Here is a 24,317-nt window from a genome sequence, read left to right as displayed (position 1 = left end):
CACTACAATACCCTCCCAGAGCGGGTGTCACTGATCATGGTTGTATGCTGCGCTCTCCACACTCTGGCACTGGCAAGGGGGATCCACTGGAGGAAGAGGTTCTTGACACAGCTGCACAGGCCACAGATGATGAGTCCAGTAATGAGTCAGAAGAGGAGCACGGTGAGGAGAACGCTGAGGGTTACCGAGGCAGACCTCAGTAACTTCCTGGGAGGCAGGGACACCAGGGTTGCCTTGAACCAGCGCTCCTTCAGCTAGGCTGCCAAAGATCAGCTTCAACCACATGCCAGGGCTGCTGCCTCCACCTCTGATGTCTGAAATGACCCTTTCATTTCAACACAAAGAACACTCAGTGCTTGTGCAATAAAGTTCAGAGCCACTTATGGCCAGTGTTACATACTGGCATACCCTGCACCAATAAAATAAAAAGGTGAAGCATACACAGGTCATGACGACAAAAAAAAAATAATCCCATTTTGACAATTCCAAACTATTTACATAAACTTCTCTGGTCTTCATTCCCAGACCAGTATAGATAAAGTAAACATAAATAAACATAAAATCACCCGTGACCTAGCCCTCTTGTGCTCATGGTGCCTTTAACTTATGCTATTGAGTGCTATGCCTAGGTGCTCCCACCTAGTTGGCACCGGCATTGGAGACAGCCTGCTGACCCCTGCTGTCTTGTTGGCCTTGATGACCTTGGCCAGTGGTACTTGTACTGGCCCCGCTTGGGAGGGAGTGGCCAGTGCCACGGCTGGCATTTCCCCAGTCATCGCAGCCTCATCAGATGCCACGGTCACTGGCAGAGGGGCAAAGCAGCTGCAGATGTTATCCAGAGCATCCTGAGAGGAGCCCGCATAGATGACAAGCAGTTCGTGCTTCAGCATGAGGTCGCTCTGGACTGCCCTGCTCACCTTTGATGGTTGGGCACCTAGCTGGGATATTGAGTTCCTTATCCATCTTGCACATTGACACTGAGCGCCTGAGGTTAGTGCTTGTGTGAGGGCTTGCAGGTCCAAGTGCAACCCCAGGAACCCCCTATTCTGTTCCTGGAGCTGCCTCTCCATGAGAGTCACCACTGTCTCAATGGAGGAGGCAGTGCGTTCGGCCATGAGGGCCAACTCAGTGCTCATGCTCCGCATGGGCTCCTCCTTAACGGAGACCATGGCACACATACCCTCATGGATCTCCACCAGATCCTCCCACACATCTCACTAGACATCCAGCATCTGCCGTCTAATGGACAACTCAAGAGGCCCATCATCAGCCTTCAATTGAGCATCATCCTGGTCCCCAGCAGTCCTCCGAGTGCTGGAGCCCTGGATACTCTCTGCCTCCGCCTGCACCTCAAGCGAGTGTGCCAATGTGCACGGAGACACTGGACGCTGCTCTAATGCCCACTAAGGCGCTGGTGCTTGCTTCAGAGAGCAGGTGTGACATAGGCACAACAGAAGCTCAGTGATTCTCCGGTGGCAGGGGAGGCCCTTTGGGGACGGCAGAGCTAACGCCTGCTGGTGAACCTAAAAGGGAGAACAAGGACATGTCATTAGTTAAAGTCTGTCACTGTACATGCCAGGTACCCTGGTCAGACAAGGGGGATCTGCACCTTGGTGCCATTGTCTTCCAATGATCAATGGGGACTCCAGGTTCAAGGCTCACATCAATGAAGAGACTACAGAAGAATGGCTGCATGAGCCAAAAGTCTCACCTCTCAGCACTGCACTCTTACCTTCGTCTGGCACACCTATCTTTCCACGCACGGTTGGACGGGGAGCATGCTGGCTCCCAAGCTCCAGGGCATCTTGCTCGAACCTGCTGAGCAGCAGGAGGGTGAGCTGCCCTCTGCCTGTACGTGCCCTCTGCCTGGTTATTGTTTGTCTTCCACTGAAACAACAGAGGAGCATTGATTAGTCCAATCTCTATCTGCTGTGCCTCTGCAGCCTGGCCAACCCCGCCTGAGGAGCACCTTGTAGGGCACATCTGAGTCATGGTCCTCGAGCCACAGGGCGCTCAGTCCAAGCAGCCAGGGTTCACCCCCTCGGTCAGATCCGACATCACTGACAGTTGGCACTCAGACTTTAGCGCCTCATAGCTCCTCGCGGTTGGGGGGTGGGAGCTCAATTGGCCCACCAGCGTGAAATCGGGGCCCGATCACATGCGGTGGACCGTATACCGGCCGCCCCCAGGCCCGCCCACCGTGCCCGCTTGACGATCTCAAAATCCTGCCCCTGGTGTTTGATCCTCAAAATCAAGGGGGAGGATTCTAAATGAATGAAGAATGCCACACATTTGAAATTTAGTAACATCCATATGTGAACTAATACTGCACAATACATTTAACAATCAGTATATTATTAAGTAAGTTGTCTTCACCATTGTAAAAATCACAAACCTTTGAATTGTTTCACACTCTATAACAATGGTCTTGATTTTTCAAGGGCGGAAGGGTTACAGGCGGGGTGTGTGAGCCCGGTCGTGGGTAGCGAACCCAAAGTGTTCGCTGCCATGGACTTGCTGTCGAACTTCATTTAAATAAAACTTCCTGGGCACCTGCATGATAGCCTGACTCAACCGCTCCAAACCTCTGATAGCTGCCTGTGTGATTCTCATCAAAGCTAAAAAAGCTATCCTGACCCTTCTGGCCACCCTCGCAATACCTTGAAACTTGCCAATTTTTGCCTTTTCCACTATACCACTGGGCAAAACTCGACAGAGCACGCATGGCACATGTTCCACCCAATTGCCTCCCAAAATGGCAGAGCCCTGTGAACAGTATCATGGGTATAGTTGGCCACTGGTTCTACGCTGGATTAGAAACCCAGAGGACAAATGCTTAAACCTCATGGCAGCTTTGAATTTTTATTTTTCAAAGCTTGTAATTTGTAGGCTAGGACCAGAAAATGATCATCAAAACGGATGGATTGTCTTAAAAAAAAGTAATACCCTTTGTGAAGGAGGTCTGTCACCTTTACCTGGTCTGACCTACAGGCAATTATCACGATACATGATTAACCTTGAATATCCTGGAGGCACTTAGCGATGTAGCATAAATCTCAGAAGTTCTGAAAAGTCCAAAAAGAAAATAACATTTTTAAAAATGTTCCTTTTTCAATTGTCATTTTCAGGAGTTATATATTAGATTGCACATCCAAATGGTTTCCTCAACAATATTTTCAAAATTAAATGGATCAGAAATTTTATAATAAAATTAATTATCGTGACATTGTTGGAAAATCTAACAGCTGAATGTAGTGACTACAAAGATAATATTGAACTGCAGTTAGTTGTCAATGGCTATCTTCATCATTTAAGATTATAGGATGATTTTGTGCGTCTGGCAGAAACTTGCCCAATGGGAATGCATATTAGGAACTTGGCATGCTATGCACCATTATCCATCTATTAAAATTAATGTAACATTGTCTCTCATATTCCAAGGGCTCATGAAAAGGCAACTACTAAAAGCTACATCGGTATCATTTATGAAATATATGGGTCTTTAATATTTCTGAAAGATACCTCATAAATCTCAGGCCACTATGCAATTCAATACTTATTGTATGGCTTATAACAAAGCTGCTTCTCTCATTGAAGCAAGGAGTTAATTTCTAGGATATAGCACTCTCAGCAGATTGTGTTTCAAAGTTCAACTAAATCTAATGAATTTCAATAAGAGAAACTATTCAGAGGATAACACGTTTTCCTTATTCATTTTGTTGGAATAGTCTTAAAATCCCAGTGGTATTGGTTGTAAATAATCACTTGAGTATGACTAGTTATGTTTTGCAAGTGATTATTCATAGAATCAGCTGAAGGTCAGCTGTGCAACGATGCTTTAAACCAATTAACTTATTGCCTAGTGAAATTGCAAAAGGGAAAGAGTTGTGACAGGGTAACAGTAGACATGGAACTGCAATTGATCAATGTACTCATTAAAAAGCAATTGTTATTCCTGCTCTTGAAATATCTCATTTATAAATAGTTTTCTTTAATACATTTATTTGGCTAATATTTTCTTACATATAATTGTTTTAGAATTTACTAGATATCAGAATATCATTGCAGTTTTACCAGTCTAGGCCACCCTGCAAAATCAAGGGAGACAACAATACAATTTCTGCATCTAAATCAAAAGTGAGTTCTTTCTTGGTAAAAATCGTATTATCTTTTCAGGGCTTGTAGCAGTGCCCAGAATTTTGATAGTTCCTTAGGCTTGATCTTGTGCAATGCCATACAGCCTTGTGGGATAGCCATAATGTTTGTGCTGTTTCATGTAACCCATTGAATGCTCTAACATAACATGTATCGATAACTTCAATCCTTGAAGTGACTTTTATTATTTGTGCTTACTTCTGAACAAATATTTGTAAACATTTTTAAAGTAGGTTTACAAAGATATGAAGAACACGTTTCATTTATTTTATAGATACACGTTGTTAATATACACTGCAGAGAAGCTAATCGTACCCACCAGTTGGATATAATTGCCCTGACACAATTTATGATTTATCCTTTCACAATTAAATGGTCTGTACCATAGATAAAACTTAACCACTAATTCAGCAGTGAACCATGCCAGGATTTAAATACCATAACTATTCAATATTATGTTAACAGCCTGTACTCTATACTGGATTCAGCATGTATGCCATCAAGTACAAGGAACAAACTAACACAATGGCCTATTCATAGAAGTTATGAACTTATATGTAGACGGAGATAACAAAAAAAATGATAATGGAATTATACAGAATTTTACAGCACACGAACAGGGTATTCAGCCCAACAGTGCTTATGCTTCACAGGAACTATCTCCCACCTTAATTCATCTCACACTATCAACATGTCCTCCTATTCCTTTCTCCCTCATGAACTTATCTAGCTTCCCCTTAATTGTATCTATGCAGTTCTGCTCAATGAGTTCCACATTCTCTGAGCAAAGAGATTTTTCTTAGCAGATTTACAGATTTACAGACTATCATATATTTATGGACTCCCCCACAAGTATGAACATCTTCTATACCATACCGAACACTTTCATAATTTTAAAGAACTCTGTCAGGTAATCTTGTAAGTTTTCTCTTCCAGAGAAATATACAGCCTATTGATTCACTCAAGCATCAACTCATAAGCACAATTTCATATTTTCGGTCATGCCAAGCAGGATGCCATTGTTCCAAACGGGTACCTTTGCCCCAACGGCCCACAGCACAAAGTGATCAACCTTTAGCTGCCTTCTCGGATATTCAGGACTTCTCTTGAGCCCATTTCACTTAAAGTCTGCTCCCTACAGCCCTTTCTCTGATTGGAGATTGTTTCTCCTTTTCTTAATTCAACTGGGACCTGGCCCTGTCACTTGTCTCTTATCCTTTACCCCTGGGACATTTCCCAGTAGACTGCCTGAATAAAACTGACTGTTCAAGAAGGGCTGTTCACTAACCCTTGAACTGATCTGGTGACCTATCACAACACTTCAAGAGGCTCCTGCCCTTGTTACTAGGCAGGAATAAGTGTGACAGACAATGGAACATCCTGTACCTTAAATGTTACAATCTCCACAGATTGCTAACTTAGCACACAGAGACACAGAACAAATTGATTCTGTAACATATTTTTATCAATGGCAGTTTTTTTAATATGGTGGTACTTAGAATACTTATTTTCATCTCACCATGGCTCCTGAGGGTTGCCCATGGGTGAGTTTGCATGGAGGGTGTGGGGAAAAGGGTGTTTGGTAAGGGGACATGGGTTGAGATGAGTTGGTATTAAGTTGACATGAGGCTCTAAATGGCCATGGGGATCGGTGGGACTTCATGGGTTTGCAGAGTTGGCACTAAGGTGGCATGGAGAGTATGAGGGACTATAGTGGGTTGAGTAGAGGGCATAGGTTTGGATGGAGGGTCTGAGGGGCCACAAGGTGAGTGGGGTACCTAGCTTGGCATGGGAATATGAGGGGCCATGGGGGGGGGTCGGCGGGGGAGGGGGTGGAGGTGGGGGGCAGCGGCATGAGGTAGCATGATTTGGCCTGGTTGGTACATGGGGTGTGTGTTGGGGGTGAGGTGGCATGAGGGCCTAGGGCTGTGTTTTGATCTTAACTGCAGCTTTTACAACTGGGACAAAGTCCCAAAGCACTGAGACAGGCCTTTTAAACAGCCCACCTCAGCACCCAGCAGCCCCTGTGACTGCCTCTGAACTCTTTCCAGGGATGGCAAACCTGACTCCAGTTAGCACCCACCATCCTGGAATGAAAATCGACCATTCAGGAGACTTTCCTGACTTTACGCTCCTGACTCGGGAACAAAAAAGTAAGTCCTATGTGTTACCACTAGATCTCAGGAAGAACGGGAGAATATTGGCCATCATGTGACTGCACTGAGATGTCTAGCTGAATCTTGGGAGTATGGGCAACTGAATAATGATCACAACAGAGATAAGATTATCTTAAGAATAATAGATCATGCAATGAGAGCATGGTTGCTGAAAGAAGTGGTCATTTAAGCATCTCAACGAGCTTCCAGGTGCTAACAGGCGAGTTTCCCATTCGGTTACCTTTACACCGCTGACTTATTCGCCCACCATCGGGGGCCTGGTGATGGCCTCCTGCGCTATTCTCCATGCCCACCCACTATCTTTCCTGAACAAAAACAGAATTACCTGGAAAAACTCAGCAGGCCTGGCAGCATCGGCGGAGAAGAAAAGAGTTGACGTTTCGAGTCCTCATGACCCTTCAGCAGAACTGAGTAAAGTTAGGAGAGGGGTGAAGTATAAGCTGGTTTAAGGTAGGGGGTGGGGTGGGGGGAGAGAAGTTGGCGGGAGGGGGGGGTGGTAGTAGGGACAAGCAAACAGTGATAGGAGCAGATAATCAAAAGATGTCACAGACAAAGGAACAAAGATATATTAAAGGTGGTGATATTATCTAAGAGAATGTGCTAATTAAGAATGGATGGCAGGACACTCAAGGTACAGCTCTAGTGGGGGTGGGGTGGAAAGACTGTATAGATATAGATTTAACTATCTTTCCTGCTCCAGTGGGTGCCACAAAATCCAGTCTTTGATTTTTAAAGCATTCAGGTTGTTTTATGGGATGTGTGTGTGTTATTGTTGCCCATTCTTCAGGTTTCTGTTGGTTCCTGGGGAATGTTGCCATGGCGAATGTTGCTACTGTGGTATTTGTTGCTGCTGCATTTGTCGGGGAACGGTTGACCTCTGGGAATGATGGCCATTCATTTCCTTGCTTAGATCTGCCTCTTCAACTGTTTGCCGTGAAGAAGCAGTTTATCTAGTTGCATGTTGATGTCTGCTGTTGTGACGATAGATCTGGTCATTCACTTTCACCATGTACAATGGAAGTGACAACTTCTCTACACAGGTCCCAAGTTGCCAAGTTGCCTAACTTTTGTTGATTGCGTTGAATGTTTGCACTTTGACCAGTTCTCTGACTCTCAGCTCTGACAATAATTTAGCAGCTTTATCAAAGTGAAATTTGGCTTTTTGTCATTTCACTTTGATCTTGTCACTCATTCCTGTTACACTTCCGGGTTCAGTTATTTTTTTAACTGTTAGAAGAGTAGACTTGTTGCAGTGTGACATAAGTTGCTGAACTGGACTATTCTCCATGCCTTCGGTAAGTGTGTTTCTCCATTCTAAGATCGCCTTGCACAACTCTGTGCTGGATATAGTTGATTATTTAACGATCCCTTTTGTAATTTTCACTGCTACCTCAGCCTTTCCATTTGACTGGGGATAGTGTTTATATGAGGTGTAGTGCTGAATGTCCCAATCATTCATGAAGTGCCTGAATTCTTCATTTGTGAATTGAGGCCCATTGTCGCTAATCACGTTGTCAGGAATGCCATGATGACTGAAGCATGCTTTCAGGCATTCTACGATCTCACTGGTAGCCATTGATGTCAGCTGGTCTAACTGTCAGTAGCCTGAGTAGCAATTGGCTGTGATGAGATAATCGGTTCCAGTGAGAGTGAAGACATCTACTCCAAGCTTCACCTATGGTCTGTCTGGGCCCTCTTGAGCTATGAGCGGCTCTTTTTTTTATTCATTCATGGGATGTGGGCTTCGCTGGCTGGGTCAGCATTTATTGCCCATCCCTAGATGCCCTTGAGAAGGTGGTGGTGAGCTGCCTTCTTGAACCGCTGCAGTCCATGTAGTACAAATACACCCACAGTGTTGTTAGGAAGGTAGTTCCAGAATTTTGACCTAGCGACAGTGAAGGAACGGCGATATATTTCCAAGTCAGGATGGTGAGTGACTTGGAGGGGAACTTCCAGGTGGTAGTGTTCTGATGCATCTCCTGCCCTTGTCCTTCTAGATGGTAGTGGTTGAGTGTTTAGAAGGTGCTGTCTGAGGAGCCTTGGTGAATTCCTGCAGTGCATTTTGTAGGTGGTACACAATGCTGCTACTGTGCGTTGGTGGTGGAGAGAGTGAACATTTGTGGATGTGATGCCAATCAAGCGGGCTGCTTTGTCCTGGACGGTGTCAAGCTTCTTGAGTGTTGCGGGAGCTGCACTCATCCAGGCAGTTGGGAGCATTCCATCGCACTCCTGACTTGTGCCTTCTGGATGGTGGGCAGGCTTTGGGGAGTCAGGAGGTGGGTTACTTGCTGCAGGATTCCTAGTCCCTGACCTGGTCTTGTAGCCACAGTATTTATATGGCTAGTCCAGAGTTCAGTTTCTGCTCAATGGGAACCTCCAGGATGTTGATAGTTGGGTATTCAGTGATGGTAATGCCATTGAAAGTCAGGGGGCAATGGTTAGATTCTCTATTGTTGGAGATGGTCATTGCCTGGCACTTATGTGGTGCGAATGTTACTTGCCACTCATCAGCCTAAGCCTGGATATTGTCCAGGTCTTGCTGCATTTGGACATGGACTACTTCAGTATCTGAAGCTCTTTATCTTGCTTAGCTTGATGTTCATTACAAGTATTCAACTGGCTGACGTGGCCCTTATTCTCATTGCTCATGTTTGGCCAATAGAGCATTTCTCTTGCTGTCATCAGACTAGAATAGATTCCTTGAAGGCTTGCATGGATACGCTTTTGTATCTCTTTTCTCCTCTTTGCAGGGATAATGACCATAGACTATTTGTACAAGGTGCCATCTTGGGCGATCACATCATCTTTGTATGCCCAATACTCTCCTACAGTAATAGGTGTGCCCTTGACGGTTTCTGGCCATCCTTTCATCACTACTACCTTTAGCACTTGAAGAATTGCATCTCGTGTAGTTTGCTTGATCTGAGCAAGATGCTTGTCTGTCAGAATCAATGTCTCTGCTGGGTTGATTACTTCAAAACATGTCATCCTGTTTATTTCAGTTGAATCTGGAATATTTCACACTCTGTACTAGCTTCATTAACTTTCTTCAAAGGGAGTGCAGCTCTCAACAGTATGTTGGCGATGTACATCTGCTTCTCTGCTTGTACTTCACTCCGGAATGATATCTCTGCAAGTGAAGTAACATCCTTTGCAACACTTTTGGTGCAGAAAGAAGTGGTTTGAGAAAGATGGTTTGAAGTGGCTTGTGGTCAGAGTCTACCATTGCTTTCTCTATCCAAAGCAGGTACTGATTAAAATGCCTGCAAGTAAAGACAATAGCCAGGAACGCTTTCTCAACCTGTGCATAATATAGCTCAGTGCTTGGTAACATTCAGAGTGCAAATAGAACTGGCTGTCCTTGCTGCAAGGGGTTGCTCCAAGGCATGTTTCCCTGGCAACACACTGAAGGGTGGCTTTATCATTGACATCATACTATCTCAGCATCGGCATTGTTGTCACTAGTTGTATTTCTTCCATTTGTCAAGGTCTGTGTTTATTTTTTGCATTGTTGTGTGCATTTGCTTTTAGTTTTATATTGTCCCTTACCCCTTTTGACAGCCATTTTTTTTTGGCAAGTTGAGCTCTTGCCCCTTAGGGGTACAAACTGGTTCTGTAACACGTTATATTCTTTTCTGAACACCTCCTAATGATTATCTGTAGCTCTGCCCATTAAAATTTCCCCAGTGTATTGAGGAGAGTCTCAGGCATCACAGTGAAGTTGGCCTTACCTAGATCTTGAATCTCAGAAGCACAGAAGGAGGCTATTCAGCCCATTGTGGATCTGCTGGCTCTCTGAAGGAGCTGTTTTCTGTTTCTGACTCTCAAACACAACATTGACATCAATCAAATGATCATGATGAGATAAATATTCATGCACCTTTGGGTTGTTAACAAAATCCAGCTCAGTAGTCATAATACAATCTAATCTGGCATGACCTCTTGTTGGTTCTGAGACATATTGTGAAGAACACTATCCTAAGCACACTCAAGAAATTATCCATCTTTCTGAAATGTCCTAGTTTGCTTGCCCCCTTTCTACATGAAGTTAAAATTCCCCATTAAAACACATTGCCTGACCTTCATGCTTATCTAACTCTACATTCATGTAATATCCCACTTCATAGATATTACCAGGGGGCCTTTACACAACTCATACTACACTCAAATATTTTTCTCGATTTCTTAATACTACCCATAACGCCCTCTCTACCTGCTAAGCTCTCATTATATCATCTCTTACCGAAATAATTTTGCCCTTAATGACAAATGCCATTCCTTCCCCGGTCTACCAGATCCCCTTACCCTTCCTGTAGACTATGGCCGGGATTTTCCGGCCCCGTCACGGGAGGGACCCGCTGTGGGCGAGGCGGAGCCCCAGCTAGAAGTCCACTGACTTGCAGCGGGACCGGAAGATCACAGCAGTGGGCGGGTGTGGAAAATCTTGCCATATTGGTTAGGGGAGGCGATGGAGTAGTGGTATTGTCGCCGGACTCGTAATCCAGAGATTCAGGGTAATGCTCTGGGGACCTGGGTTTGAATCCTGCCATGGCAGATGGTGCAATTTGAATTCAATAAAAATCTGAAATTAAAAGTCCAACGTTCACCATTGTTGATTGAAAACCCCAACTAGTTCACTCATGTCCTTCAGGGAAGGAAATCTGTCATCCTTACCTGGTTTGGCCTACATGTGACTCCAGGCCCACAGCAATGTGGTTGACTCTTAAATGCCCTTTTGTAACAAGCTGCTACAAAGTCACAAAAAAGGAACGAAACTGGAGGGATCACCTGGCATCGACCTAGGCAACGGAAATGACAATGGCAATTGCAGCCTTGTTGACCCTGCAAAGTCCTCATTGCTAACATCTGAGGGCTAGTTCCACAATTGGGAGAGCTGTCTCACAGACTAGTCAAACTACAACCTGACATAGCCACCCTCATGGAGTCATACCTTACAGATAATGTCCCAGACGCCACCATCACCATCCCTGGGTATGTCCTGTCCACCGGCAGAGGTGGCAGCACAGTGGAATACAGTTGGGAGGGAGTTGACCTGGGAGTCCTCAAAATTGACTCTGGACCCCATGAAGTTTTTCATGTCATCAGGTCAAACATGGGCAAGGAAATGTCCTGCTGATTACCATGTACCCCCCTCCCTCAGCTGATGAATCAGTACCACTCCATGTTGAACATCACTTGGAGGAAGCACTGAGGGTGGCAAGGGCACAGAATGTTTTCTGAGTGGGGGCTTCAATGCCAATCACCAAGAGTGGCTTGGCAGCACCACTATTGACCGAGCTGGCTGAGTCCTAAATGACATATCTGTTAGACTGGGTCTGCGGCAGGTGGTGAAGGAACCAACAAGAGGGAAAAACATACTTGACCTCATCCTCACCAACCTGCCTGCCGCTGATGCATCTGTCCATGACAGTATTGGTAGGAGTGACCACCGCAGTCGTTGTGGAGATGAAGTCCCACCTTCACATTGAGGATACCCTCCATCATGTGTGGCACTACCACCGTGCTAAATGGGATAGATTTCTAACAGATCTAGCAACTCAAGACTTGGCATTCATGAGGCTCTGTTGGCCATCAGCAGCAGCACAATTGTACTTGAACACAATCTGTAACCTCATGGCCTGGCATATTCCCCACTCTACCATTACTATCAAACCAGGGGATCAACCCTGGTTCAATGAAGAGTGCAAGAGAGCAGGCCAAGAGCAGCTCCAGGCATAGCTAAAAATGAGGTATCAACCTGATGAAACTATAAACCAGGACTACTTGCGTACCAAACAGTATAAGCAGCAAGTGATAGGCAGAGCTAAGCGATCCCACAACCAACGGATCAGATCTAAGCTCTGCAGTCCTGCCACATCCAATCATGAATGGTGGTGGACAATTAAACAAATCACTGGAGGAGGTGGCTCCACAAATATCCCCATCCTCAATGATGGAGGAGCCCAGCACAGCAGTGCAAATGATAAGGCTGAAGCATTTGCAACAATCTTCAGCCAGAAGTGCTGAGTGGATGATCTATCTCGGCCTCCTCTGGACGTCCCCAGCATCACAGATGCCAGTTTTCAGGAAATTCAATTCACTCCGTGTGATATCAAGAAAAGGCCAAAGGTACTGGATTCCGCAAAGGCTATGAGCCCTGGCAACATTCCGGCAATAGTACTGAAGACTTGTGCTCCAGAACTTGCCGTGCCCCTAGCCAAGCTGTTCCAGTACAGCTGCAACACTGGCATCTACCCGATTATGTGGAAAATTGCTCAGGTATGACCTGTACACAAAAACTAGGACAAATCCAACCTAACCAATTACCGCCCCATCAGTCTACTCTTGATCATCAGTAAAGTAATGGAAGGGGTCATCAACAGTGCTATCAAGCGGCGCTTGCTTAGCAATAACCTGCTCACTGATGCCCCGTTTGGGTTCTGCCAGGGCTACTCAGCTCCTGCCCTCATTACAGCCTTGGTTCAAACATGGACAAAAGAGCTGAACTTCCGAGGTGAGGTGTGAGTGACTGCCCTTGACAGCAAGGCAGCATTTTACCAAGTGTGGCATCGAGGAGCCCTAGCAAAACTAGAGTCAATAGGAATCAGGGGGGAAACTCTCAGTTGGCTGGAGTCATACCTAGTACAAAGGCAGATGGCTGTGGTTGTTGGAGGTCAGTTGTCTCAACTCCAGGACATCACTGCAGGAGTTCCTCAAGGTAGTGTCCTCAGCCCAACCATCTTCAGCTGCTTCATCAATGACCTTCCTTCCATTATCAAGTCAGAGGTGGGGAAGTTCGCTGATGATTGCACAATGTTCAGTGCCATTCGCGACTCCTCAGATACTGAAGCAGTCCATTTCTAAATGCATCAAGACCTGGACAATATCCAGGCTTGGGGTGACAAGTGGCGAGTAACATTCGCACCACAGAAGTGTCAGGCAATAGCCATCTCCAACAAGAGAGAATCCAACCATCGCCCTTGATGTTCAATGGTGTTACCAACACTGAATCCCCATTATCAACATCCTGGGGGTTACCATTGACCAGAAACTGAACTGGACTAGCCATTTAAATACTGTGGCTACAAGAGCAGGTCAGAGGCTAGGAATCCTGCGACGAGTAACTCACCTCCAGTCTCCCCAAAGCCTGTCCACCATCTACAAGGCACAAGTCAGGAATGTGATGGAATGCTCCCCACTTGCCTGGATGAGTGCAGCTCCTACAGCAGTGAAGAAGCTTGATACCATCCAGGACAAAGCAGTCCTCTTGATTGGCACTACATCCACAAACATTCAATCCCTCCAGCACTGACGCATAGTAGCAGCAGTGTGTACCATCTACAAGATGCACTGCAGGAACTTACCAAGGCTCCTTAGGCAGCACCTTCCAAACCCATGACCATTACCGCCTAGAAGGACAAGGGCAGCAGATAGATGGGAACACCACCACCTGGAAGTTCCCCTCCAAGCCACTCACCATCCTGACTTGGAAACATATCACCATTCCTTCACTGTTGCTGGGTCAAAATCCTGGAACTCCCTTCCTTACAGCATTTTTGGTATACCTACACCACACGAGCTGCAGCGGTTCAAGAAGGCAGCTCACCACCACCTTCTCAAGGGCAGCTAGGAATGGGCAATAAATGTTAGCCCAGCCAGCGGAGCCCACATCCCGTGAATGAACAAAAAAAATATATCTCTCAAGGCTAAATTTTTATTTTACAAAATGGAAGGACATTGCATGATCTGGACATTTGGATGTAAACCTGGCATTTTTTTTGAAAAGGATGTCATAAGTTCAACTTGGAACTGTCAGCAAGCAGGTCTCTTCCAAGAAATCACCTGACCTTTATAGTATTTGAGGAAGATCTGGTTGTTTGTTTTGAACTGTAATCACTTTAACTAACGGTGGCAAAAACTGAAAGGGAAGGTTGGTAGCTTTTTGGAAATCATTTGGGTGGGAGGAAGCAAAAGTTAAGTTTGAAGCTATTTGTTTTGATGCCAGTCTTGTTGAGGAACAAGCTGAGGAAAGAAGGCTACCTTAACTTGTTCCATCTCTCTAGCTTGCCTAAAATTGTGTGTGGCTATCAACCTGTAGCTAGAGAACCCTCATCTGAGTGCAACTAGTCTGCATTTGGACCTGCAAAGCTGAGACCAGTGGTGAGAACTTCCAGATTTCCATCGGGACCAGTAGCCCATCTTCACATCGGGGATCTCCAGGTCAAGAGCATTGAGACTCTGCAGACTTTATCCTTGATTTTATAACGCCCATACTCTGAAGCCCTTCTCTGCAGAAAGACCCTGTGGGCAGAATCATCCATGTCGGCACGTTTACCCAAACCCACCACATTATTTATGCACTCCAGGGAGAAATGCCATTACCATGGCAAATAGGCTTTTATTCGCCTGCACCCATCACCCTGCCGTTGCATCATGCCGGGCGCCAGATTTAAAGTCCAGCCACAAGCACACATCTCATTGCTTCCAACCTACCACTGCTGCACGGAAGACATGACCCTGAACTGAATAAGACTGCAGCCCCCAGGTTTTGCAACGTATCCCTCAAGCACCTTTTGGGTGCCGTGGAGGCCTGTTGGGATGTACTCTACCCCTGCTCTGGCCGCATGATGGGCAGCAACAGCAACCCTGCTCTGGCCACAGGATGGGCAGCAACAGCACTAACCTGGCTTGGGAGGCAGTGGCAGCGATGGTCAGCACCAATGCCAATCAAAAGAGGACAGCTACCCAGTGCCACAAGAGGATGAATGATCTCCTCCGTTTGGCCAAGGTAGGTCACTCTTCTCATCACTCTCAACTCACATACTCAGAAACCCATTGTTATGAAGCTATTAACGGATATAATATTAATGGGAAATATTTTTATTTTAAAATAGAGCTTTAGTCTGTGGGTGTGTCTTAATTGGATTAAAGCCAGCTAGTCTGGGTGCTTTGATATGCACTAGCTTTGAGATGTAAGAGAGGTAGAGTACAATTCCATTTTTTGAATAGAGCATTCAAGAAGTGGGGTGAAACCTGGCACCTAGCTAGCACAGACCAAGCATTTTGTTTATATTGGTAATAAAATTGATACTATGAAAGGGATTTTATTGTTAGAAGAGGTGGAGTTCAAAGAAGCTAGTGATGCAATGAGAATTTACATTCAATGAACTGTGCTAGGTATAACTTTGACAGTTTTGTGTGTGCAGAGCAGTGGCCATGTAAGGTCAAAGTAGCTGTAAACCAACAACTGTCTCCACAGGAACCAAATGAAAGGAAACTCATTTTGAATTTGTAAGGCGAAAATGCTTTGCCTGGTGTCTGGTTAAGTTTATGGGTTGCTGTTGCCCTAATGGAGTTTAGTTTGGGAATTTGTTAAACGTTATGATAGTAGTAATTTGTAGCCACATGTATATATTTAATTTGTGTAAATGAATGAAATGTTTCATTTAGTTTAATATAAAACCTCTCGAGAACTGGTGGTCTGGTTCCTGCATTTAGAACTGCATCTAAAACATACAAAATTAAGATATGGGTTATGACAGTTGTTTAAAGTTTCCCTCTGGGGTTTCTAAATAACCCAGCTTACTGAAAGGCAGTCTCATAACACTCATCACACATCTACAGGGCCCTCACTCACTGCCAGTTCAAGGGACATCACCATTCACTCTCTCACATTCGCCGTCATTGTCCTCATCTTGTCCGTGGAACCACTCACCACCCACACAGGCCAGGCATGCATATCGTCTGGCCTGGCAGGCGTCCTGCTTACAATTTCTCCATGTCTATTCATGCAGGACAAGCTGGTACACAACAAGAGGGAGTGGTTGCAGACTGGTGGAAGAATGCCTGAAATCAAGGTCCTCACGGGCTTTGAAATCACAGCCATCCAGCAGGCCGGCAAGGATCTGGAACATTCCTGCACTGACGGTGAGATTGGCACTGCTCTACCAAGTGAGGGTCCAGCAGTGCAATATCCATCAGACAACCATGCTGTGACTGATGTGGCCTGTTTCACACGCCACTGCCATGCTCTAGTTTTCTCCCCTTGCTTTCGCAGGCACATCTGCCAAACAGCTGCCGGAGTCCATGACCCAGAGCCTCCACTCAAGCTCTGAAGAAACCTCTGAAGAGGAATCTGGAGGCACCCTCCCTAAAGTCCCATCACAGCGCTCACCCATACCGTCCACCATTGCAGAGAAACACCCCTCGGTGGGACCCAGCTTTAGAATAGCCCCAGGATCAAAATCTGGTGAGTACTTTGGACCTGGGTGATGCTTCTGCACTGTTTGAGAGCACAGATAAGCCAGGAGCCAGGTGCCAATCATCTCAATGTGGCTGAGCCTGAACTGTCTCAGCTGCAGAGGAATGGTCACTTCGTATAAGTTTCCCTAATGCATGGCCACTCCCCTCACCCACCCTACCCCCCACCCCGAATGCTTGTGCATTATATTCAATGGCAGTGCTGACCTTGCCCCCCACCGCCACCAGTTTCCTCAACGGCAGGGCTGCCCTTAACCACAACCACTCAATGCCCCTGAAGCTTGAAGTCCAACAGGCGACCATGTAAAGCGCTGCACAACTTTACTGTGTACTCAGCCCTAACTCCCCTCAAAGTGCAGCCCGCCAAGTGCGCGTCTTTTATATGCTGTTGTGAAACATGTCGGGGTGCCTTCACGCTGACGTGGACGGACAATCCAGCAGGGGTTGGGGGTACAATTCCAGCGGGCTGGCCTGATAATGATATGCTGATGTATTACAATAAGGTTCCCAACGTCTGATGGCGGGAAACGAGGCCCACCATCAGCGGGCTGAGCGGACGATCGCAAACTGGTTTCCCGCCTTCATAAAACCAATTGCGCCATATTGTCCACTCATGCCACCGATCATGCCCAACGCCAGCGGGCAAGGAAGATTCTGCCTTACCTGTTCATCCTTTGTTTGTCTGTGTGTGTATGCTGGGAAAATTCTTTAGGAAGAGATAGATAGCTATACTTCCTGGTTATAATTATGTTAACCAGTGCTTGCAACTTGTTAAAATAAGTTTTGTTTTAAAAATAAATTAGTCATTCTGGGTTTTTTGAAAGAAGCTAGGTTGAAGACTCTTTTATCCTGGGCACCAGTAGGGGAAATAGACGGTTGGCCATTTCGGTGAGAAAATGAAACAGTTAAATTAATAGCACGGCCTGCAGAGTAGTGAGGCTTTATAATTCACGCTTTCCTCCCATCCCTGTCGTAACATACATTGGGGGCTCTTGCGGAATTTCAAACATGATCAGTGTATAATTGGACACGGCGTAATAATTTGCAAGGAATAAAAGGATGGAGACTAGGTTTCTTATACATTGAGAAACTAAAATGGCATTGGAAATTGCTAAGACTTTTCTACAGATGGAAAATGTAACCCTAACTGGCTTACAAAAAGTAATCAAGATTCAGCTAACAGAATTGGCAGATAAGTTGGAGTTAGAATTCCCCATGGGGCAAAGTAAACAGACATAGTTGAAATAATAGCGCACCATTTGAAATTGGAAGGGATACCAGAAAGATCATGTTCTCCAGGGGGTGTCAATTGAGTTGGCTAAGATTCAGTTGCAAATGAATAAACTTGAATTGTAGGCAAAATAAAAAAGTGAATTGGAATTGAAAAGGTTAGAGGCAAAGAAAAGAGAAAGAGAAGAAAAGGAAAGAGAATAAAATGAAAGAGAAAGAGCATTTAAGAAGCTGGAACTGGAATTTCAGGCAAGGGGGAAGGATAAAGAAAGAAAGGCAAAGGAGAGGGAGAAGGAACGAGAAGGGGAATACTGGCTTAAAAGGCTGGACTTTAAAAAGGAGGCTCAGATGCTGGGGAAGGTTCTGATGATGATAAAACCTCCAACACAAAGCCTAGTTGGGAGATGTTTAAATTTGTGCAAACTCTCCCAAGGTTTGAGGAAAGGGATATACCGATATTCTCTATTTTGCTTGAAACGGCAGCTTAGTGAATGAAGTGGCCAAAATAAATCTGGACATTGCTCCCACAGGGTAGGCTGGTGGGTAGAGCTCATGAGATTTATACATCACTGTCAGAAGGGGGATCTGAGAATTATTTTGCTCTAAAAAAGACTATTCTGAGTAAATATTAGTTAGTCCCTAAGGCATACAGGCAGAAATTTTGTAATATAAGGAAAGAGCCTGGACAGAGCTATATTGAATTTGAGAGGGTAAAACAGAGTAATTTTGACCATTTGATATGGACTTAAAGGTAGAAACAACATATGAAGCTCTTAGGCAAATAATTCTTATGGAAGAATTTAAAAATTCACTTTCTCCTGTACTTAGAACCAATGTTGAAGACCGGAGGATCGCAACAGCTAGACAGGCAGCAGAGGTGACTGACGATTATGAGCTGGTCCAGAAATCCAAACCCTTTTTCCGTCACCTCCACAAACCCAACAAGGATAGAAGGTGGGAAGGTGAAAGGAAGGCTAGTAGCCAGGTAGAAGAAAGAATAGCTGGGAATTCCTTAGAATATCCTCCTCAGGCCAGAAAGGAAGCTGCTAAGGGTGGAAATGATATTCAAACGTTTAAGTGTTTCCATTGTAACAAGGTGGGACATGTTCCTGCAGAATGCTGAGAGTTGCGCGGGAAACCCATGGGACTTATTGGGGATTGTAAGGGTGATTCAGGAAAAGGAACCCTGACTGAAAGTACAACAGATCAAGTTGTAGCGCTAACTGCAGATGTGAAACCAAGTGTGAACACTGCTGCGAGTTCAGGAGAGGTGAATGAGATACATGAGAGTTATAAAGAATTTTTGTCGAGAGGAAAAGTATCCCTCAAATGAGATAGCTAAACCTATAATCATACTAAGAGATACAGGAGCCGCCCAAGCACTTTTGTTGGGAAAAGGCATAACTTTTCTACCAGAGAGCGTATTAAAAGCCAAAATTTGAGTCAATGTTATTGAAGGAGAGTATATACCCATATATTTGTAGCAGGTGCCCACCATGGAAACAGCGCATTTCCGAGATGTGCATAAATAATGTGGTGGGCTCGGGATGATACGACGTGAAAATCCGCCATTGCCCTCGGCAGGTAAAGTGTTGTGTTACCCACCCGCTACTACACTTAGTGCAAATCTGGGAAAATTCCACCCTCTGCTTCCTGTCTGCTAACCAATGCTCAGTTCATGCCAATATATTGCCCCAAACCCCATGTGCTTTAATTTAACAAGCTAACCTCTTATGTGGGACTTTCTCAAAAGCTTTCTGAAAATCCAAATACACCACATCAATTGGTTTTCCTTATCTTTCCTGCTAGTTATGGGCTCAAAAAATCTCCAGTAAGTTTGTCAAACATGATTTCCCTTTCATAAATCCATGTTGACTTTGTCTAATCCGATTGATATTTTCTTAGTGCCCTGTTATCACTTCCATTATAGTAGACTCTCGCATTTTCCCTACTATTGATGTTAGGCCAACTGGTCTGTAATTCGCTGTTTTCTCCCTCCCTCCTTTTTAAATAGTGGGGTTACACTTGCCACCTTCCGACCTGCTGGGACTGGTCCAGAATCTACAGTGTTTTGCATCCATTATTTCCATGGCCACTGCCTTTAGTACCCCGGGATGTAGATTATCGGGCCCTGGAGATTTATTGGCTTTCAGTTCCATTAATTTCTCCAGCACTATTGTTTTAATAATATTAATTTCCTTCAATTCTTCCTTCTCGCTAGACCCTTGGTTCCCGAATATTCTTGGGAAGTTGTGTCTTCCTCCGTGAAGACAGGACTAAAGTAATTGTTTAAATGTCCTGCCATTTCCTTGTTCTCCTGTTTCAGACTGTTAGAGAGCACCATTTGCCTTCACTAATCTTTTTCTTCTTACATATCCATAGGAGCTTTTACAGTCTGCTTTTATGTTCCTTGCAAGTTTACTTTCATACTCTATTTTTCCCCTCTTAATCAATCTCTTAGTCCTCCATTGCTGAATTCTAAACTGCTCCCAATCCTCAGCCTTGCTACTTTTTCTAGCAACTTTATATGATTCCTCTTTGGATCTAATACTATCCTTGATTTATTCTGTTAGCCGTGGTTGGACTGCTTTTCCTGTTGTGTTTTTGTTCCAGACAGGGATTTATAACTGTTGCAATGCATACATTTGTTCCTTAAATGTTAGCCATAGCCCATCCACTGTCATGCCTTTTAATGTAGTTTCCTTTGTTTAGAATTAGGACCCTTGTTTCAGATTGGAATACTTCACTTTCCATCCTAATGAAGAATTCCATCATGTACTGATCACTGTACCATAAAGGACACCACACAACAAGATTATTAATTAACCCCTTCTCATTGCACAATACCAAATCTAGGATAGCCTGTTCCTTAGTCAGTTCCTCAACATGCTGGTCTAAAAAACCATCTCATACATACTCCAGGAATCTATCCACCACAGTATTATTGCTAATGTGGTTTGTCCAATCTATATGTAGATTAAAGTCACCCACAATTACCGTTACACCCTTATTACGTGCATCTCTAATTTCCTCTAGTGCCATCCCCAACCTTATCACTACTGTTTGGAGGCCTATAGACAAATCCCACTAATGTTTTCCACTCCTTATTGCTTCTTAGCTCCAGCCAGATTGATTCTACATCTAGATTTTCTGAGTCAATACCTCTCTCACTATCGCACTGATTTCATCCATAACTAAAAACGCCACACTGCCTCCTTTCCCTTTTTGCCTGTCCATCCTAAATGTTGAGTACCCTTGGATATTCAGTTCCCAGCCTTGGTCACCCTGCAGCCATGTCTCCATAATCACAAACGTATCGTACCCGTTTACATCTATTGCACTGTTAATTTGTCTACCTTATTGCGAATGCTCCATGAATTCAGATACAGTGCCTTTAGGCTTGTCTTTTTAACATTTTCGCACATTTTTTTGTACTATGGCCCTATTTGCTGCTAGCCCTTGTTTTCTCTGCCTTCCACTTTTGTTTTCTACTTTCCTGTCTTTCATTCCTATCTTTGTTTCCCTCTCTTCTGTCTCCCCTCTCAGGTTACCATCTCCTTGCCACTCTAGTTTAAACCCTCCACCACAGCACTAATAAATAGCCCTGCAAGGATATTGGTCCTGGTCCTGCTGGGGTGCAACCTCTCCAACTTGTACAGGACCCATCTTCCCCAGAATCGGTCCTAATACCTCAGAAATCTAAGTCCCTCCCTCCTACTCCATCAGTCCTGCCAAGCATTCATCTGATCTATTCTCCTATTCCTGATCTTGATAGAATGTCGCGCTGGGTGCACGCCGCCATTTTATGTGAGCAGGCCAATTAAGGCCTGCCCAGCGTGTCGCTCACCCGGAAGTGCTGTCCGTTCCCTGTGCAGGGGGTGGGTGGGGGCGTTCTGAGTCGGGGCCTGTGCTCTTTCGTGCATGCATGCGAAAGAGCGCAAAAATCTCCCTGAGACACAGAGGTGCCTCAGGGAGATTTGTTTAAGGTTCAAACGTTTATATAAAGAATTGAAAATATTTTAACACATGTCCCCTCATATGACAGTGTCACATGAGCTGGGACATGCCAAGGAACATTAATTTAAAAATTTATTTAATTTATAAACACTTCATGAAACCTCATCACGCCTGTGGATGAGATTCCATGAAAAAATGCAAAGGTCGCCTGGGCTCTTCACCTGCCCTCCAACCTCAAGGTTGGGCAGTTCATTTAATTGATTTAATTAGTTTTTAACAGGCCTTAATAGGCCTTTGACAGGTCGGTGGGTGTGCAGCTGACTTGGGTGTTTGGTTGCCGAACTGAAAATCTAAATGGCGTACAGTGACGTCGGGACGCTCGCCCAACATCACCACACATTATTTTACGCCTCGGCGAGTGAGCCCCGCCCCTGCTCACTGACCGGAAAATTCCCCCCCTTGTGTTTGTATAAAGAACACTTATCTGGGCCGCACAAACTACCTTGTCCATTTGATTTAATATGTACCCTAAGGAATAAGAACTACAATAAATAAAATGGCCATGGTTTACAAAAGAATGTAAGAGTTAACACAAAACTACATAAAAGTGCAAATAATAGTGTAAACCCAGGGAAGTGTGAGAGATTTAAGGGTAGCAAAGAAGGAAAGTAAGATAGTAAGAGCTACATAAAGGAAACACAGAAGGAAACTTGTGAGGGATATCAAGATTAACATTAAAAGGTTTTACAATTATATTAGAAGTGAAAAGGGTATTCAAGGGTAATGTGGGCCCTTTAAAATAGGTGTGGGTAATATTACAAATGAAAATATGGAAATTATAGGTTTCGTCAATAATTATTTTGGCCTGGATTTTCGCCACGGCAGAGCGGCTCTCCATTGTGGTGAAAACCCTGGTAATGGCTGAAAATACTAAGCTCTGACCCCAAACCCAGCATTTCCCATCTTTGCAGGGGCAGGACTGGGGCTATGCCAGAGCTCATGCATATATAATTTTTGGAGGTATCTGGCCATTTAAATCACCAGCTGCCTCCATTGAAGTGGAATTTTGGAAGAACAGGAGTGTGGAATCCAGATTGTGCAGAATAGAACAGGTAAGAGGAGGTCTGAACTTGGTGGATGTGTTTGGAGAACCTGGGTACCCCTTTAGAGAGGTAAGGCACCCCTTTTGATAGGTCCTGAAACATCTTTGGGAGAGGTAAGATACCTTTTGGGTTTGCTAAAAATGAATATGATTATGCATTTTTTGTGCACAAAATCATTGGAACTTTCAAGCTGTCAAAGAGCTGTCCAGCTGTTGAGGAACTGTCAAGGAATTGCCCAGCTGTCAAAACTACCAAAACTATCCAGAAAGTGTCCAAACAGTCAAACCGTCAAAGCTATCCAGGAAGTGTCAAATTTGTGGAGGAACTGTCCAATGACACTCGATGAGTTGGCATGGAGCGGGTTAGGGCAAAGGGTGGTGGGTTTGGAGCATGGGTTGGCATGATTTGGCACTCAGTAGGCATTGGAGGTATGAAGCCAATGGGAGTGGGTAGAGGGGCACCAAGTTGGCATAGAGGGTATAGGGCCATGGAGGTTGGTGGGGCAGTATGAATTGGCATAGTTTGGCATGGATGGTGCATTGGGAGTGTGTGGGTGGTCAGGGGGGTGAGACATGAGGGCTGGAGGGATGCCTTATGCTTTAATATTATTTTTAATTGATTTAGACACAGTCCCAGGGCACAGAGGCAGGCCTTGCGCCCAGCCCACCTCTGCACACAGCGGCCTGGGCATTTGTTGTGGGCTGGCCTTCCCACCAAAAACCTGACCTGTGGGTGGACATTTTTAAAGTTTGAGTTCACTGAGCCAGGCAATTTCCCGACTCGGCAAACCAAACCCAGGGACCAAATCCTGGGCCAACTTTATGTCAGTCTTCACACTTTGCCATAATCTTCGTAAGTTTTCTCAATTCAGGAATTGTTTAGATTGGAAAATTGCAAGTGTAACTTCATAGTTTAAGAAAGTAAATACAGAAACCAAGAAATTATAGTCCTGTTAGTCTAACATCTGTTGTAGCAAAGCTATTAGAACCTATAATTAGGGACAGAGTGAGTTTGCACATAGATACATAGAAACTAGGAGCAGGAGTAGGCCATTCGGCCCTTCAAAGCTGCTCCGCCATTCAATATGATAATGGCTGATCTTCGCTCTCAACACCATATTCTCTCCATACCCCTTGATACCCCTAATATCCAAAAAGTTATCAATTTATTTATTGAATATACTCAGTGATCCAGCCTCCACAGCCTTCTGTGGCAGAGAATTCCACAGGTTGACCACCCTCTGAGTGAAGACATTTTTCCCCATCTCAGTCCTAAATGGCCTACCCCGTATCCTGAGGCTGTGGTCCCTAGTTCTAGACTCCCAAACCAGGGGAAACATCCCCCCTGCTTCTAATCTGTCTAGCCCTGTTAGAATGTCATACGTTTCAATCAGATCCCCTCTCATTCGTCTAAACTTTAATGAATACAGGCCAAG

General features: G+C 44.8%; 1 long non-coding RNA gene across 1 annotated transcript in view; it reads right to left on the bottom strand.

The window, feature by feature from the left end:
- LOC144682504 (uncharacterized) overlaps positions 1-24,317 on the bottom strand; it is a 46,132-nt gene that overhangs the window by 4,408 nt on the left and 17,407 nt on the right. The window contains exon 2 of the long non-coding RNA XR_013577059.1: positions 1,733-1,887. This is a non-coding gene — a long non-coding RNA (uncharacterized LOC144682504). The remainder of the gene's footprint in view (positions 1-1,732; positions 1,888-24,317) is intronic.

The sequence above is a fragment of the Cetorhinus maximus genome, chromosome 7 (genome assembly GCF_964194155.1).
Source record: "Cetorhinus maximus chromosome 7, sCetMax3.hap1.1, whole genome shotgun sequence".
In the NCBI taxonomy this organism is placed as follows: domain Eukaryota; kingdom Metazoa; phylum Chordata; class Chondrichthyes; order Lamniformes; family Cetorhinidae; genus Cetorhinus; species Cetorhinus maximus.
Note: the sequence above shows the minus strand (reverse complement) of the source record. Positions and strands in the feature narration are given on the sequence as shown.